Genomic DNA, 20,674 nt, shown 5'->3' with positions numbered 1-20,674 from the left:
AGATACTTGCCCTACCTAAAGCAAATGTGGCCTGATTCTAACTCTCAGTTATTGGGAGGTAAATGACTTCTTTGAAAAGTTTCATGCTTTACCTTAAAAAGCAATGCAAATTTTGCATTCCATTCTACAATACAGCCATATTTGTTTTTGTTTTTGTTTTTTAAGATTTTATTTATTTATTCCCCCCCCCCCCAAAGTCCCAGTAGGTAGTTGTATGTCATAGCTGCACATCCTTCTAGTTGCTGTATGTGGGACTCAGCCTCAGCATGGCCTGAGAAGTGGTGCCTCAGTGCGCGCCCAGGATCCGAACCCGGGCCGCCAGCAGCGGAGCGTGCACACTTAACCGCTAAGCCACGGGGCCGGCCCTAGCCATATTTGTTTAAATTTAAAAATCTCTTTCCAAAAAAAAATCTAAGTAAAATCATGTTCCCAAAAGACTGCCCAAAGTTATGCTTAAGTGTTGGACTCTAGCACATCAATTGGGACTCAGGTTACACATGCCTAAGCACGAGAAACACAGTATGCAACTTATGTAAAGTTTACAGTGTTGAATAGTAATTCCCACACATGACACCCACAGGAGAAAGAAGAAAAAAAAAGTACCACTTAAAAAATCACTATAAAAACACAGAAGTTTGTAAAAACAAAATAGATTTTAAAAATATGTGAATTATTTGGGCAACTGCCACTGCCAAACTTTGAATATGGACCATGTATTAAAGAGAACAGTATTGTTATCAATGTTAAATTTCCTGACTTCGATAATTGTACTGTAGTTAAGTAAGAGAGGTCTTTCCTTATTCTTAAGGAAATATTTAGGAGTAAAGGAACATTATGCCTAGAACTTACTGTCAAATGCCTCCTACACACACACATACACACGGACAGAGAGAGAGAGAACGAATAATAAAACATAAAACAAATGGAGCAAAATATAAACAACTGGTAAATCTGGGTAAAGGATATATGGGACTTTTTATACTACTGTTGTAACTGTTCTGTAAGTTTTAAATTATTTGAAATTTTAAAAGTACTTAAGCAGCACTGGCAGCCCCAGAACTCCAAGGCAGCACTTACTTAACAAAACAATCTGCCTCCAAATCATCATTTTGGCTAATATTGAAATTATATTCAATTGTGAAAATTATTTCCCCAATACAATTCTTTAAAAAGCCCGTCAACCAAATTTCTGAATCATCTTTTTTCTAGTTATGTGAAGAAATAACACAATTGATGTTAAAAATGAAAATGGATATCAAAATAGTAGAGTCCAAATAGGCACAGCTATATGTTTATGACATTTACCTTTAGGATTCAAATTTTTAAGAACATATTAACAATACTCTGGCATAATTCACAAATTGTAAATTTTAATAAATTAAAAATTGCAGAAGTAAAGTCAGTGCAGTCAGTGACGATTCCAATCCAGGCTTCACCTCCTTCCTCAGGCTGAAAAAACAGTTCTTGAATGGCAAAGATTATATGTGCTAGCTGTAACATGACATTTGAAACAATCCTAAACACATCCCAGGGAAGGAAGAGGCTTTTCAAATAACAGAGTTCAAGCACCTGACACTGTGCTTAGTTTACCACTTAATTCAAGCCAGAAGCCTGAGCTATTTAGCCACGTACTAATGGCCACTTGTTACTATCAGGCTGAATGAGAGAGAATTTCATTCATAAAAAAAGACAGATACAGATCAAAATAAACTTGGAATCATCAGGAAGAGGATAAAGCCAACAGATATTTAGTTTCCAGGCTTAAGTCCTGTTGACTTCATACTGAGATGACCCACTAGTCTCCTTTAACCATTCTCTCCCCATGCCAAAATGATTTCATTATATTCAATCAGAAAGAAAAATCAGTTGATATTACAAAATATCTACTTTACATAATACATTAATCTTCAATTTATCTGAAAACTAACATGCAAATGAAATTATAGATGTGCAAATGCTCTTTTGATTCATAAGTAGACAACAATTTAAGAACACAAGGCAGGAGAAATTAGATATTTGAACCAATAGTCCCACTTCAAGCAAAATAAAACAAGGAACTTATTTCACAGCAAAAGAAGTGCAGAAATGGGCTTGTGGATCTTGGAATTCACTGGTCTTACAAAATACCCTATCACCCGGAAGCAGCTGGTCTAATAGAATAATAGAATGGCCTGCTGAAGACTCAGTTACAATGCTAGTTGGAAACCAAATCCTCAAGTATATGGTTTGAATGAGCAACCAAGATACAATGTTGTTTTCCTCATAGCCAGAATACATGTGTCTGAGAATCAAGGGGTATAAGCAGAACTGGTTTCTCTCACTATTATCCCTAAAAACCTCATTAGAAGAATTTTTGCTTCCAGTACCTACAATTTTGATATCTGCTGGTTTTGAGGCCTTGGTTCCCAAGGAAAGAATGATTCCACCAGGTTCCACTGAATTGGGAAGTTGAAACTGGCTCATGATCACATGGCTCTGTGACATTAAATCAAGATTTCTCAACCTCAGCACTACCGACATTCTGAACTGGATAATTCTTTGCTGTTGAGGGCTGTCCTGTGCATTCTAAGATGCTTGGCAGCATCTCTAACTTCTACCTACTAGATGCCAGTAGCATCACCCCCCAAAGTCATGTGAATTAAAAATACCTCTAGACGTTGCCAAATGCCCCTGTGAGGCAAAACTGACCTCAGTTGAGAACCACTGCACTAAATCGACAGACAAAGAAGTGTCATTCTACTAGCTGGTGTTAATCCATCTGGGTTACCTAAGAGGTACTGGACTACTGCTACATAAGGAGGACAAGGAGGAGGACTCTGTGGAACCCCAAGCATTCTATGAAATGTCTCTTATACATGTGTAATAGTAAAAATTAATGGAAAATTAACACACAAAGCAGGACCACTGAGGACTCATATTCTTCACTAATGAAGGTTTGGGTTACCCCACCAGCTGAGGTCCTGAATGAGGGCAAAGGAAACATGGAATGGGCAGTGGAGGAAAGTAGTTATAAAGATGAACCACAATCTCTCAATTAATTAATAAAGCAAGGTCTACAGCAGTGATAACATTTTCTTCTTTGCTTACTATAGAAGATTTTGTGTGAGTGTATAAACCAATTTCTTCACTCTTCTCCTTCTCAATGTTATACACATTTAATTAGCAAAGGTTAACCTTACAATTTAGTCTTCAAGTAGCTGGGTATTCAGATGGGACTATGAATTTGAGGCATAATTAACATAGCCTAAAAACGGATAGTGTGAATGTCACTGAGAAATGAATCCAATGAATATTGGGACTTGGTTCCGCATTTTGGGAAGGGGTAAGGACATCTTCATTTTTACAAAGACGACTTCCATATTCTTAGGCAAATGCATAGAGTGTCTTCTGTACACAAGATCAAATATCTGTATAAAGGCATGTATGGCTGCTGTGTAGCCAAAGGGGTGGATTGTGCCAGTGCTAAGTTGTCTTCTCATCTTCACACCTATCCTTCTGTACTTTGTTTTCTGATGGTGGGGCTACTGTGCAAACTATTCTCCTTTGCCAGCTGGCCCCTTGTTAAGGCTCTGCCAAAGGGACACTAAAGAGATACTGTACGACTGCGGGAGGGACAAAGGACTTGGCTCTTCATGTTTGCTTCTTGTTCCTGTAGTGTCACCCCAGCTGAATTTTTCCTTACAATCTAATAACAGAAGGATCCCCTACACTTATTCTAGTTTCTAGAGTTCAGCAGAGAACTAGACTGGCAAATATGTTTAGCCGACTTCTGTGAGATACAATCAAAACTGTCCTTAAAAAAAAAAAAAAACAACCATGGCCTCATTAAAAACAAACAAGAACAATAAATAAAAATTAATGTATTTCTATATATTAGCAAGAATCAAAAACTGAAATTAAAAAATACCTGTTAAAATGGCAGTCCTCCCAAAACTGATCTACAGATTCAACACAATCCCTATCAAAATAGGTTTTTTTAATAGAAATCGACAAACTGATCCTAAATTGTACATGGATATGCAAAGGATCTACACCAGCTAAAACAATCTTGAGAAAAAGCAACAAAGCTGGAGGATTTACAATACCTGGTTTCAAATTTTACTATCAAGTTACAATAATCAAGACTATGTGGACTGGCAAAGGGCCGGTCCCGTGGCTTAGCAGTTAAGTGCACGCGCTCCACTGCTGGCAGTCCAGGTTCGGATCCCAGGCGCGCACCGACGCACTGCTTCTCCGGCCATGCTGAGGCCGCGTCCCACATACAGCAACTAGAAGGATGTGCAGCTATGACGTACAACTATCTACTGGGGCTTTGGGGGGGGGAAATAAATAAATAAAGACTATGCGGACTGGCAAAACAATAGGCATGTAGAAGCACACTAAGTACAAAAATTGACTAAAAATGAGTCACAGACCTAAGTGTAAAACCTAAAATAATAAACTTTCTGGAAAACATAGGAGAAAAATCTTTGTGACCTTGTGTTAGACAAAAGTTTCTTAAATACACCATTAATAACGATCTCTTTTTTTTTTTTTTTAGAAAAACTGATAAATTGGACTTCAGTAAAATTAAGGACATTTGTTTTCAAAAGTCTATGAGAAGAAAACAAAAAAACAAGCAGAAACTGGGAGAAAATATTTGCAAATCACATATCTCATAAAAGACTTGTATTCAGCATATCTTATAGCCTCTCAAAACTCAATAGTAAAAAACCTCCAATTTTTAAAAAAAGGGGCAAAAGATTTGAATATACAATTTCTCAAATAAAATATTCAGATAGTAAATAAGCACAGGAAAAGATGCTCAATAGCATCAGTCATTAAAGAAATGCAAATCAAAACCATAATGATATACTACTTCACACCCACTAGGATGGCTATAATTAAAACTTTTTAGAAGGAAAATAGGTGTTGGCAAGGATGTGGAGCAACTGGAACTCTCATACACTGCTGTAAAATGGTACAATCACTTTGGAAAACAATGGTTGGCAGCTTCTTAAAAAGTTAAACATACACTCACTATCTGACCCAATCATTCCCCTCCTTCATATATACTCAAGAGAAACAAAAGTATATGTCCACACAAAGTCACATATATGAACCTTCAAGACAGCTTTATTTGTTATAGCTAAAAACTAGAGCAACCCAAATATCTATCAACAGGTGAATGAATAAGCAATTTGTGATATATCCATTAAGCAAAACAGCTCAGTGGTTGCCTAGGGATGGTATGGAGGTAGGAATGGATTATGGGGGCTGGAGGAAACTTTTTTGGGTGATATATATGTTCATTATCTTGATTGTAGTGATGTTATCACAGGCTTATATCAAAACTCATCAAATTGTACATTTTTAAATATATGCAGTTTATTAATTGGATGGCAAATTTACCTTATAAAGCTGTAGAAAGTCTATTATTCTAGAATAAAAAATAAAATTCCTAAAGTATAGTTCCTAAAAAGTTTCAATGAAGTTTCTAAGAGTAGGGGGAAAAAAGAGGCAACAGTTTTATATATTTATTTATATTGGGTGTATATTTGCTCATATTACACCCAATTAGGTGCTATTCACTATTTCCTATAGTTTCATCCTTCCACTTGAGACGTTTCCCTTCTGCCTAAAGAACTTACTTTAGTAATTCTTACAGAGTAGGTCTGCTGGTGATTAATTCTCTCAGCTTTTGTTTGTCTAAAAATGTCTTTATTTCACCTTCATTTCTGAAGGATACTTCTGCTGGGAATGAAATTCTAACTTGGCTGGTTTTTCTTTCAACGCTTTAAATCAACACTTTAAAAATGTCTTTCCAGGGTCCGGCCCAGTGGCTCAAGTGGTTAAGTGCGCGCACTCCACTTTGGCGGCCCGGGGTTCGCAGGTTCAGATCCCGGGCGTGAACCAACGCACTGCTTGGCAAAGCCATGCTGTGGCGGCGTCCCATATAAAGTGGAGGAAGATGGGCACAGATGTCAGCTCAGGGCCAACCTTTCTCCACAAAAAAAAGAAGAGGATGAGCATCGTATGTTAGCTCAGGGCTGATCTTCCTCACAAAAGAAAGTCTTTCCATTATTTCCCAGTTTCCACAGTTGTATTCAAAAGTCAGCCATCAGTTATATTATTGTTCCCTTCAAAGTACAGGCATACCGCAGAGATATTGTGAGTTCAGTTCCAGACCACCCCAATAAAGCAAATATCACAATAAAGCAAGTTACACGAATTTTTTGGTTTCCCAGTGCGTATAAAAGTTATGTTTACACTATACCACAGTCTATTAAGTGTGCAAAAGCATTATGTCTAAAAAAGCAATATACATACCTTAATTAAAAAATACTTTATTGCTAAAAAAGGCTAACCATCACCTGAGCCTTCAGCAAGTTGTGATCTTTCTGCTGGTGGAGGGTCTTCTAAAACAATGCAATATCTGCGAAGTGCAATAAAGCCAAGTGCAATAAAACAAGGTATGCCTGTGATGTGTCTTTTTTTTCCTCCTGGTTGCTTTTAAGAGTTTCTCTTTGTCTTTAGTTTTCAACAGTTCAATTAAGATATGCCTAAGTGTACTTTTCTGTGTATTTATCCTTCTTGGAGTTTGCTAAGCTACTTGAATCTATGGGTTAATGTCTTTCACCAGTTTTGGAAAATGTCTTACCGTTATCTCTTCAAATATATGCTCCCATGCTAACCTCTCTTCTGTATTTCTGAGTCTCCAATTACACATTATTTGACTTTTTACGAGTGGTACACATATCTCTTAGGTTCTATGTTCTACTTCTTTCATTCTTATTTCTTTCTGTGTTTCAAACTGGATATTTTCCATTGACTTGTCTACAAATTCTTTAATCTTGTCTTTTGTGTATATAGTCTGCTATTAAATCCATCCAATGAATAATTAATTTCACATACTGTAGGCTTTTTGTTGTTGTGGGGTTTTGTTTTGTTTTTAACGTTCCAGGCATTGTACTAAGCCCTGGGACTACAGCAGCGAACAAGACATAGTCCCTGCTCTCATGAAACTTAAATAGTATACATTCAACTGCCCTGTTTTCTCTTTTTTTTTTTAGAAAAATGAAGAGTAGGGAAAGGGATAGAGCAAGGACCTACAGTCCTGCACCAAAGTTTTCTAATTAACATATAAATGAAAGATCTTAAGCAACCAACATTGTGTTTTTGATTTCTAGAATATATTTCATTCCTTTCTATAGATTTCAATTCTCTATAGAAATTCTCCAACTTTTCATCCATTTTGTCCATCTTTTCCTGTATTTCCTTTAGCATATTACAGATATTTTAAAGTCCTTGTCTGCTAATTTCAATTACCTATGGGTCTACTTCTATAGTTTACTTTTCTTCTTGATTATGGATCAAAGTTTTCCAGCTTTTCAAATGTTTAGAAATTGTTCACTGTATGCTGGATATTATAAATGAAAGAACCTCAGAAACTCCAGAATATATCTTCTCAGTGAGAGTTCTCCATTTACTATATTAGGCAAAAAGGATGAGAGAAGCTCATCACTTCAATCCCTTCAGGAATTGAACTGTGTCAGGGCTATGTTGCAGTTTTAGTAAGACTCAGTTCACCTCTGGTTCATCTTTTTTCTTCAGTCTGTGTCCAGAATCAGCAAATGTCTCACTTTCAAATGGCTATTCTATCCCTGAAATTTTAATTCTAGTCCTCATTACTTCTACAGCCCTCTAATATTTCTTAAAATATGATTTTAAAAGTTCATCCAGTTGTTTTCTACTTGTTGCAGTGGTACAGATGACTGTATTGTGGCCTACTAAATACTACCCAGAAGCTGAAGTCTCCCCGCGTATCACACAGCAATGATTCACAAATCCAGTTTTATATCAAAATGACCTGGGGAGATTTTTTAAACTACAACCCCTTGTCCATACCTCTAGAACTCAGATGTTCAGTGGGGCCAGGAAACCTATACTTTTAACAAGAGTCTTAACTGATGTGGTAAAGCTGGCGTTTCTAAAGAAACTAATGTGCCTGTACCAGTTGTTCTCCACTCCCCTCCCCCAGAGCTCAGTAATGATAAGGACATTTAAGAAAGAACATACACTACATACAACAGACAAACTGATAGAAGAGTATAAAAACAGTTAAAAGTCAGAATAACTACAGACTTTAAAGATAAAATAAATATTTAAAGGCTTTCAAAAATATATGAAGATCAAGAGGAGGAGAAAGGAAGGACAAGAATCACTAGTTAGAATACATGACACAATACCAATAGGAGACTAAAAGCAGAACTATTCAGTTCAATTTTATTTCTAATTGTTCTAGCAGAAAACGATCTTCAAATTTGAAAAAGAGCATAGCTGAGAGCCAGTAGAACTCTTAGATACAGCATCAAGACTTCACCTATCTGCTTTATCTGAATTCAAGTCTACATGAAGTAATCCAAGGGTACAGATGAAAATTTAGAAATGTGATAAGAGAAATGCTGCCAGTGAACTTTGAGAACTCATGAAAAATAGAAAGATGCCAGACTGGAAATGAGAAAATGTTGCCTGAATTGGCAAAACACAGGAGTAGAGGCTGGCGCAGTGGTGTAGCAGTTAAATTCACGCATTCTGCTTTGGCAACCTGGGGTTCGCCGGTTTGGATACTGGGTGCAGACCCACTCACCGCTCATCAAGATATGCTGAGGCGGTGTCCCACATAGAAGAGCTACAACTCTACAACTATGATATACAACTATGTACTGGGGCTTTGGGGAGAAAAAAAAAAAAGAAAAAAGAGAAAGACTGGCAACAGATGTTAGGTCAGGGCCAATCTGCCTCAAAAAACAAAAATGGACTTTCAAGGAAAAAAGTTATATATTTAAAAAAAAAAAACAAAAAAAACAGGGGTGGGTAAATGTAAAAAGGTGATTTGGGGACTATGGACTTAATTTAATGTCAACATCCAGATAATTCTAAGGCTGATTATTATGCAGATGACTTTTAAGCACTTATAGAAAGCAGTAGCATTTACTAATGAAATCTTACCTGCATCAAGGGAGTTTACAAAACCCTCAGATATATTACCTCATATCTTTGATTCACACAGAACCCTGTGAAAAACGGCAGGGAGAATTATGTCCCCTCCCCAACCCACACGCACTCTTCAAAATATTAGGAATCTAGGGCTCAGACAGCTTCACTTGCCCAGGTTAACTCATTCCTCAGTAGAAAATTAGGACTTAAGTCTTCTGATTCCTAATTGAGTACTGTTTTTATATCACACAGCTCTTAAAGTCAGTATGAGTCAACAATAAGTCATGCTGAAACGATATGATAACTGGGATTGCTTCAAAATAATGCAGAGCTGCTAAGCAGAGAATGGGTAGGAGTATGGATGAAACAAAACTGAGTACAAGCTGGGAAACGGGTACATGGGGATTCATTTACAATCATCTCTCTACTTTTGTATGTTTGAAACTTTTCATAACAAAAAAAATAACACTCCTGCACACACATGCCAATTAACATTCTTTGATAGGTATACTATATTGGTAATCAGATGAATACAAAAATTATAGTGTACCTGCAGCTCAGCATTTTTTAAGGCTTTTTTTTTAAGTCTCACATAACACTCTCATCTACAAAAGCACTGAAAGAAAGCATGGAAAATGGTATGCCTGAGTATTGACCACCATTACAACAGGAGGAAAACAACCAGGATGGTGAAATGTCATGAAAATACATCCTATAAGAAATGGTTACACAGCAAAGGAAACCATCAACAAAACGAAAAGACAACCTAACAATTGGGAGAAGATATTTGCAAACCATACTTCTGATAAGGGCTTAATCTCCAAAATATATAAAGAACTCATGCATCTCACCAACAAAAAAAACTACCAACCCTATTAAAAAATGGGCAAAAGACCTGAACCGACATTTCTCCAAAGAAGATAACAGATGGCCAACAGGCACATGAAAAGATGTTCAAAATCACTAACTATCAGGGAAATGCAAATCAAAACTACAATGAGATGTCACCTCACGCCCGTCAGAATGGCTATAATTAACAAGACAGGAAACAACATGTGTTGGAGAGGATGTGGAGAGAAGGGAACTCTCATACACTGCTGGTGGGAGTGCAAACTGGTACAGCCACTATGGAAAACAGTATGGAGATTCCTCAAAAAATCAAGGATAGAACTACCATATGATCCAGCTATTCCACTGTTGCGTATTTATCCAAAGAACTTGAAAACACCAATTTGTAAAGGTACATGGACCCCTGTGTTCATTGCAGCATTATTCACAATAGCCAAGACTTGGAAACAACCTAAGTGCCCATCAAGGGACGAATGGATAAAGAAGATGTGGTATATATACACAATGGAATACTACTCAGCAATAAGAAACGATGAAATCCAGCCATTTGTGACAACATGGATGAACATTGAGGGTATAATGCAAAGTGAAGTAAGTCAGAGGGAGAAGGTCAAACACCATATGATTTCCTTCATTAAGTAGTAGATAATAACAACAATAAACAAACATATAGGGACAGAGATTGGAATGGTGGTTACCAGAGGGTAAGGGGGGAGGGAGGAGGGTGAAAGGGATAATTTGGTACATGTGTGTGGTGATGGGTTGTAATTAGTATTTTGGTGGTGAACATGATGTAATCTATGCAGAAATAGAAGTACAATGATGTACACCTGAAATTTTTACAATGTTATAAACCAATGTTACTGCAATAAACAAAAAATTAAAAAAAAAAAAAGAAATGGTTAATGAACAATATTTTTCCTGGGGGAGAAAAAAAAACAAACTAAGGAATAACTTAAGATTTGTCTTCAAATATTTTTTTAAAGTAAAGGGACAAACTTATTCTGAAGAGTTATAGAGGACAGAATTAGGAACAATGAATAGAAGACTCAAGGATGCCAAATTCCAAACTTGGTTACTCTTCCCACTCTTCCTTAAGGCTCACGACTCATGTGCTACTCACTAACAAACCTTGCCACAGTCACCTACCTATTTTCTAGATATTTTCCCCAATCACCAAAACAATCTGGCTCCTGGCTCAGTTTCTCCTCTACCTCACATCCACCACCATCTGGGTGTCACCTAGGTTGGTGTTGCCTGACAAAATACAGGACTCCCAAATAAATGTGAATTTCAGATAAACATGAGTAATTTTTTTAGTATAAGTATATCCCATACAATATTTGGGAAATATTCATGCTAAACATTTATTCATTGTTTATCTGAAATTCACATTTAACTGGGCATCCTATATTTCTATTTGCTAAATCTGTCAACCCTAATCTAGGTGACTTCAATGTCTAGGTGGACCACCTATCGAACATCTGGTCCTCAACCTCCCTTGATCTCCTCATTTCTAGTGACTATGACCATAATAAAGATATGGTCTCCAAATTCAGCTGAGTCCTTATTACTTCTAAGTGTCCTTAAACTGCACTCACTCTCTCTCATTTACCCCAACAGCTATTATAAATCAAATCCATTCTTTCCTTCTCTACCATCTCAGTCTCTAATTCCACCACCTGAATTTAGATCCCTATCTTCTTCTACCTCCTATGGTACCTCATTCCATCACTTCCCTTTATTATATTCTTCAACCTCTCTCACTGAAGGATAAGCCATTAGATGAAATTACACTTGCTCAAAGCCTTCAAAAGAGAGTTTAAACATTTTACTACGGCATACAAGACCCTACAAGATTCACAACTCAGTTCAGGCTTCACTTTCTCAGTTCAGGAAAGCTCTCCCTGATCACCCAGTCTAAATAAAGTGTTCCTCCTATACACTCCCACTATACTCTATGCATCTATCATAATAATATTTACCATAATTTTCTTATTGTCTTTCTCCCTTATTAGACTTTGGGTTCCTTGAGACCAAGAGCCATGTCTTGTCCTTCTTTCCCCAGCATTTACCACAATGCTCAGCATCTACCACAAACAGTAGGCACTTAACTGTTTACTGATCAAATAAGACACATACGGCTCAATTTAAGGGAAGAGTTTCTAACTATCACCATTCTACTAATGGAATGGGTTACCTTGAGACGTAGCATCCCTGGTCACCCAGAGAGCAAAATAAGATTGCATATCATAGTATTATTTATAACAGACAAGAAAAAAAGAAGGATTTAACCTAGTCTTTAATGGGACTAGTTAAATTGTGTGTGGTACAAGCATACAACCATCCTTGAAAACTCTAAATCAATAGACCTGTCAAGGAGACTGCTCTTGTGGGCAGGTCATGGTCCCCTCTCACACGGACAGCTGAAGGCACGTAACAAGCTCTTACACTTTAATCATCTTACTATATTCACCTCATTCAGATCCTACTCTTATGTTAACCTTCCACTGCTAGAAATTGAGATTATAAATTCTTATATTAATGCATTCTAGTCATATTTTATAAAGTAACATTTATTTACTTTGTTATTGATTGTTTTTCTGATTATAAAAATACAGGTTCAGTGTAGAAAATTCACAATTTATTTTTAAAATATTTTAAAAATAAAAATTACATATAATCCCTTAAAATTTTTAAATAATGTAAAAAAGAAAATGTAATCTTATGAGCAAATGTTCACATTATATTGCTGTGTTAAAACAACAGAATATAAAACAATGTATCTCATTCAATTCCAACAACCTAACAATAATAACAGTAGTGAACATTTACTAAGCTCCTTCTATGTGCCAGAAACCGTGCCACACACTTTACATATGTTTTATAATTTAAATCTCACAACCACCTCTGTAAAGTAGGTAATATCATTGACCCTATTTTACAAGTGAAGAAACTGAAGCTTGAAGTAACTTGGCCAAGGGCTAGTAAGCAGTGGCAGAGCCCGAGCCCAAGAATGCAAACCCCAGCAGTCTGATTTCCGAATCAGTACACTTAATTACATACACCAAAATTTTAACTGTGGTTCTCTCTAAGTCATGGTATTATGAATGACTTTTATGTATTTTTTGTGATTTTGCTGCATTTCCATATTTCTACAATGAATATGAATTACCACTGTATTTTTTTTTTTAATAAATGTCCAAGTAGAGGTGGACAATCATCTGTCAGGGCTATTATAGCAGAAGTAGATTTAAATAACATCAGATTCCTTCTAACTAAGGATCTGTTAGTGACTGGAATTATTTTTTTCAGAGGACTGGCTCTAAAAAATGAAACAAAAATCAATCTATTTTAAGAATTATAAAAGTTTTGGAGATCATATTTCTCCTGTTTTACAGATAACGAAACAGCTCAGAATTTAGGAGATTTACAGAACATCACAAAGGTAGTTCATGTCAGGGCAGAAACCAGAGCACAAGTCTTCATTGATCTTTGTTGCCAACATTTGACCAAAACAAAATATCCTCTCTCTCCCATTCCCTACTGCAAATTCAGTTATCAGAGGCCAAAAACTGAAACATAACAGGAAATACAAATGCTTCTTTCCCACCCCCCCTCAGTCCATTACCCAAAAGGAAAAAGACTTGCCTGGAGCATAAAGGCAAAACATTTTCCTAGCCCTGAGCTGGGACAGAAGCAAGGAGCACTGGTAAAGACAGGAGAGTTGGAAAGATACTCCAAAAGACAAGATGAATGACTTCAGAGTTGTTATGGGGAGAAAAAAGCTGAGAAAGTACACATAAGTAGTAAAAAACAAGAAAAACAGAAATACCCAGGAATCCAATAGGATAAGGCACTCAAATACTACCAAACTTTAAAAGGCTGCCTCAAATTTAATCAAATCCTAAGTGGAATGTTCTTAGAGTACGAAAACCAACTTTACAAAACTAGACTATGAAATGTCAAGATAAAAGAATAAATATATAATCTCATATTTATAACTGTATATTCCCGTTGGTATTCTCACAAATTCTATTCTCTCACCGTCAGAATTCAACTCTCCTCACCTAAAAATATGCAGTGAGTATAATGCAATGTTATAAAACTAAATAAAGGGAGGGAAGTTACAATTTCTCCTAACAGAGAAGCTTTGATACAGTGAAAGAATGATAAATAATGAAATCAAGGATATAAGGTTTAAAACTTATGTCTATTTCTAACATATGACCAACCAAAAAAGATTTCTAGATACTCTCATATGAACATAATAGGTAAAATGTAACATCTCATCTTTGAAGAAGCAATAAAACATTCCTCACTTTACGTATTTGTGCTATCTGTTCACAAAATTTAGACCTTTTTCATAAAGCTCTATTTATTGAAAAGTTACTGCTCTAAGGATTAAGACACCCACACTCTAGTTTAAACTCAATTAATTTCCTGTCATATGATTGTGAGCAAGCTGCTTTGCCTCTCTAGCTTTACTATTTCTCACAGAGTAGAAATAATAATAATCACCAAACTATAAAGAGGAGATAGAAAAACACTGCACAAAATGATAATCATGGTAATACATTTTTATGATTATTTACAGCTTCCTTTCATGTAAAGGATGCATACCTAAGACACTAAACAAACTTATGATGTGAGGGCAGGTATTATCTCCATTTTACAGATGAAAACACAGAAAACTGAAGTTCAGAGAGGTTAAGTGACTTGCCCAAGGCCAAAGTTACAGAGTCAAAAGCTCTCTCTTGCTACACAGTATACTACCATCACAAATTTGAGGTGGTAAGAGTTGTTTTCTCATGCCCAAATTACTATGAGGACTACCCAAAAAAAGCTGTCAACAAACAGAAAAGGGTCACTTGAGACTGTTATAAGCCATAATTACCCAGGAGGTCACTATCTGGGTATAAAACTATGATTAAAAGTAAGTTACATAAGATCCAGCCCTGACGGCCTAGCGGTTCAAGTTCAGCATGCTCCACATCAGCAGCCTGGGTTCACTTCCCAGGCGTGGAACCACATCACTCATCTGTCAGTAGCCATGCTGTGGCAGTGGCTCACATAGAAGAAATAGAAGAAATTTACAACTAGAATATACAACTATTCACTGGGGCTTTGGGGAGAAGAAAAAAGAGAGGAAGACGGGCAACAGATGTTAGCTCAAAGCAAATCTTTCCCAGCAAAAGAAGATATATATATGTAACATAAAATTAAAAAAAAAAAAAGTTAAATAAAAGTCTTTTAAAGTAAATTTCTAAAAGTCCTGTTACTCACTAAACTAACTTCATGCCTCTTGCACTAGATACACCATCCTGCTCGGGGAATGTGAAGCAGAGGGAAGAAGGATTTCATCAGGAAAAGTTAAGTAAGCGCTCTGAAATTCAATAGGATAACACACTCAAAGCTATAAAATATGAATAGGGGCAGGCAACAGCTTGTAGACTGTAGTGGCAACCCTAAGTCAAACCAAGCGAGTGTCAGGCTATAGTTTAAAGAAAATATGCCATCTGGAAGTTTGCACCTCAAGTTATTGCTACTGCAAAGTAATTAGTACCATTTATAGTAAAAATATGCAAAGTTTTAGAGGATAATCCCAATTCTTCATTATAATGGAATGGGATTCCATATTAGCTTGGGGCTTTCTTGTCTCAACAGAAGCTCTTTTCATGATACAGTCAATAGCTCAAAAGCCGCTCTCAGAGAACCAAAGAATATAAGTATGTATCACAGGCACATAACATTTTAAGTAGCCAAATATGCTGTCAACGGCAGGCACCTTAAGAGACTTTAATGAGGGCACTATCAATTCCAGTTATTTATATTCTACAATGTTAAAATTTTCTTCAGCACAACCTCTGAGTGTGCTCTGTTTACTGAAGGCTCTACTACATAGTACGATACAGAAATTTACAAATTGCTGAACCCTTAAATTTAATTCACAGTCTCTACAATGTAAAACACATTAACTTTTCTATTCTTCAAGGTCAAAACAAACTTTGTTTCATCATTTCCTCTCCATTCTCAAGAAAATGGGGTATTCTAAAAGATGTCAGATGAAATAAGCCAATGTTTTATAAATACAATTCAATCCTCTGCAAAGAAAGAGTTTAAGATGGCCACATTCTACTTCAGTATTGATTCTAAGCCTTTTAACAGTTTAAGCTGACCACAAACCTCTTCTACTTCTTCTATAGAACATTCTCCTCCTTAAACTTCCTTTAAAAAATGAGCCTTCCTATATCTCCTGTCTCTTGTCTCATACACCCACAGACACACACAAAACCCCCAACGAAGAACAGACTGAGGCCTGAGGAACACGTTTTCAATTAACACATTGCTCACCCTTAAAAGCATGTTGTTATAATGCAACAACATAGAGTCTACAGAACCCCATAACACCAAATTTGAAGGCTAAAACAAAAATGTCCTATAGCAGCCTGAGTATTTTAAAGAACAAAGATGCAAAAATAAGGCATGCTTACTATATCACTAACTTTTCCTTTAAGGACAAAATTCTCCATGCTAAATATATCAAAAAAAAAAAAAAGAAGCAGATTTAAGAATCTAATTTTCTATTGGTCAAAAAGTCAAATAAAATGAAGTGTAGTAAAATTTAAAATCAAATGTAACGATGTTGCTGGCCCAATTCACACAGCACCTTTTGATGTTTTTCTATTACACTTCCAAACTTGAAGAGCCATATAATACATATGCCACAAATTAGATGATAAAGCAAGAAAATAGTTTGATTACGGATATCCATGATGTATTACATAAGGATACTCTCAGTACCCTAAATGTTTGTCAATAAATGCTAAAGCAAGACATACAACGGCCGAGGTACATACGGGTGGAATATCCAGATACTAGTTAATCTCCCTTATCTATTATTGTGAAAACACAATAATCAGTAAGCTATAAAGAAAATGTATAAATCTTACATTTGAAGAATTTTAGACTTTTCAAAGTGTTTCACGTTTATTATCCTATCAGACCATTGCAAAAAAATTTCCTTATGTAGAGACATACCAATAAAAGCAAGTGACAAATCCAAGATGACAAAAGTAGTTAATTAGATCTGAAACTTGATTTAAAAAACATGTTAGCTCCATGGGAAGAAATATTAAAAAAATAAAAATGTAAAAGTTCCTCCTTAAAGCTCTCTTTTTTTAAAAAACCTATTCCTAGTTAAAATATCACCAACTTTAAGACCTAGGCTACGATAAACACTAAATTAAAATTTGGTTATTTACATTTAAAGCACAGCAAAAATTACCACCTTTTAGCCAGTCTATCTTTCAACCAGGATTCATATGAAAAACATCCCATCAATGATACACTGTGTGCTCATAACTGTGCATTGGGATGACTATAAGAGAATTCTAACAGAGGCTTCTTGCTTTTCAGAAAGTTTACACTCTATTTGATAAAAAGATAAGAGAAAAGAAAACAATGCTAAGCTGTGTTCAACCAACCCTCCTGAGGGGAGAAACCTTACAGGGTGGTTCTTCAGAACCACAGGTGACAAGCACACCAATAAGTGAGACTGCTGTGAGTTTAGTCTTAAAAAGACTTCATGGGAAAAATGAAGCTTCAGCTGGACACTGAAGGATGGACAGGAATTAGAAAAGCACACAGGAGAAATGAAAGCATTAAGGCAGGGGCCAGCATAAACAAGGACAGAGAAGCAGGAATAAGCATGATACATACAGAAGAGACTGAGCCAACCTGCCTGGAACATAGGTACATGCTGAGGCGTAATGAGAAATAGTTTGGTAAATTAAGTGGGGTCAGCTCCCAATAGACTGTTGTGGTACTGGGAGATGCTGTTCAAATATTAAAATCATCGAATATCTAAACTAGAAAGAGAACCTCAGAGACTTTCCAGTCAATTCTTTTCCGACAGATGAGGAAATATAGGATCCAAAGAGATCTAATGGTTAGCATAAGGACAGAGGCAGTAAACAGAACAAAACTCAGACTCCTGTTTAAAAACCCCAGTTGAGTGATGGGCAGTATGGAACGACAGAGAAAGCACATCTGTCCAAGGATCGATGAGAACATCAATATATAAGGATCTGTAAGCATACATACAAGACAATACTGTGTCTTGGGAATTAGAGGAGACTGGTTTCCAAGAGTAATGGAACACCACACCGGCATTACAGTTGAGCAAAAACCACTATGTTTTGCCAGAAGGAATCACTTTCAAGAAAGCAGTAGTCCAGAAGGAGAGGAGAGGCAGAAGCTAGTTTTCAGGGCCGGTCCGGTGGCTGAGCGGTTAAGTGCACGTGCTCCGCTGCTGGCAGCCGGGGTTCGGATCCCAGGCGCACAGCGACGCACCGCTTCTCCAGCCATGCTGAGGCCGCGTCCCACATGCAGCAACTGGAAGGATGTGCAACTATGACATACAACTATCTACTGGGGCTTTGGAGGAATAAATAAATAAATAAATAAAATTAAAAAAAAAAAAGAAGCTAGTTTTCAGAGAGTTATAAAAGAAATGGGTGGATAAACAGTAGAGGCATCAGGTACCTGGCAACAAAAGGAAGAAAAAGATTGATCCACAGAGAGCTACAGGACCAAGTAGATGTTTAAGAGAAAAGAAATCTTAGAAAGTCTGAAGGTGAAAAGGAAGGAACTCACATAAAGAAAGACTAAATTAGATGCTAGATAAAGGGGGTGGGGGGGAGTGAGGGAGCACAGAGAACTAACTGAGGACCAGCGGGAAGAAATTCTTTAAAAGATGAGTTCCAGAATAAAGAATAAGCATTTTTTCTCACTCAACATAAAATACTCCTCACCAAAAGAGTATTCATTTTCAACTACTTATAAGGCCTTATAAAAATGACCTTACAGATCAGGCTTTAAGAACAGGGCTAGGAGATTTTTTTTTAAGTCTAAAACAGCTTCAAAGTTTTACAAATCTATCTATTTGGCCAATTAACATGTGGATTGTAACTTCAAAGACACTTGCCAATCATTTTATACGTGAGTTTTACACCACTTATTCAAAGGACATTCCCATTAACATTCAATTTACAACAACCAATATGCTATCATTACAAATCAAAAATCAGAGTTTATTCTCCAATGTGTTCTTAAAAATGATTTTTTTTTTGGCTTTTTATATACTGTTTTTATTTGACCAGATATGGAAAATGTAAGTGCTTAAATGAACATACGTAAACAAATCATTTGAGGACATCTTTTTTCAATTTCTTAAAAAACAAAACAAAACAACCTTCAAATGACCAGTTCAGAAACAAAGCCCTATAGAAACTGGTGGGGCAAACAGAGCTAGGCGGGGCATGTAAGAAGGTTCTCTCTAATTTGTTAAGTCACCTAGCTAATGAGCCACAATTTAAAGCTACATACCTAAAATGTGCAAATTTCAATTTAGAAACATACTATCCAGCACCATAAAGGCAGGTCAAGGAGAAGCAGAAGGTACATAAGATAGATACATTCAGCTCTGGCTGTCCACCTTCACGACCGCAATTTCCCTAATCAAGGAGGTAATTACTTTTTAAATTCGTAAGAATCGTTCAACTTAGGCCATAAATATTAGGTTTAGGTGCAATACCAACAGGTTACAGGAATTTTATTTTACCCACTTGGAAACAAGGATTTGAGTTCAAAATGTCAAGATGGAACACTACCACTTCTTTGAACTTGGTCTACTGCACCAAGCTGCTGAGCACTACCCATCAGAGCACAAGATGTAATCAGCAGTGGCTAGTAATGCATTTCTGCTTTAATCACCACAAATATTAGAAGCCCAGCCAAAACATCAATTCAATCATAAACAGAGTTGCCATCTTTAGACATGCACATGCTCTCTGGCTCCACAAACACATGGCTTAGCTGTAACAAAAAGAAGCAGTTTGACCTCCCTGGACCCAGTGAAACAAAGTATAGACAATATATCCAAAATTTAAAACTTTTAGAAAGAGTTAAAATGTGTAAGACTCTTATAGAAATATCTCTCACTAGATTCAGGGCTTTTTCTCCCCTGAATAAAAATGTAAACTCCTCTCCCTTAACTATACTTAATGGATTATTAAAACAAATCCTAAGAGATACGTATGAGAAAAAGTATCCCTACTTATCCAGTATTCAATGCTTTTCATACTGAGCCTCTTATCAGGTCTGCTATGTGACCTTGGAAAGTCATTGAACCTCTCTGTGCCTCAATTTTCTCACTTTCCAACCTCAAGGCAAACTCTATTTTGAATTAAACATTTATTACTTCTTATAATAATGTATATAAGTACCTTACGTTAAACACTGAAAATCCTTATACTTGTGTATCTCAAAGTCAGTGGGCTTTAACCTTGTAAGAGAAAAATACAAGGAATAATTTGTCCGATGTATCCTTCTCTTAATTACAACATAAGGAATATATAAAAAATGGTTCTGTTTAAAACTCTTAAGTCCTTAATTTTTAACAGATGGTTATGAGTTTGATTCCACAATACATATAACAAAACAAACAACAAATACTAAGGTCTTTTAACACCAGGGATAAAAATGTGTTTTTTAACACCAGGGATAAAAATGATTATGTGTTACTGCACATAATCAAAATCATTCCTCTTTTAAAATTTAGAGGACTATCTTTTCCTATGTGGCACATAAGCCTAAAGATCAACAGGTAAAAAGTGAAAAAATACAGATAAAAAATTAACTGGAAAAAAACATTTTTTTTAATTGGGAACAACAATTATGGCGTGAATCCTTCAAATTCCTGGATCCAGATTATGCTGTCCACAAGGTTCAGCTTTGGGGTTCTTCTGTGTGCCTTTCAAATTCTTTTTTTAAATTACACAGA

At 36.2% G+C, this 20,674-nt stretch overlaps 1 protein-coding gene across 2 annotated transcripts in view; it reads right to left on the bottom strand.

Moving 5' to 3' along the window:
- NF1 (neurofibromin 1) overlaps window positions 1-20,674 on the bottom strand; it is a 260,892-nt gene that overhangs the window by 238,195 nt on the left and 2,023 nt on the right. The window lies entirely within an intron of this gene.

This window comes from Diceros bicornis, chromosome 18, assembly GCF_020826845.1.
Source record: "Diceros bicornis minor isolate mBicDic1 chromosome 18, mDicBic1.mat.cur, whole genome shotgun sequence".
Classification (NCBI taxonomy): domain Eukaryota; kingdom Metazoa; phylum Chordata; class Mammalia; order Perissodactyla; family Rhinocerotidae; genus Diceros; species Diceros bicornis.
This window is presented reverse-complemented; position numbering and strand designations above follow the sequence as displayed.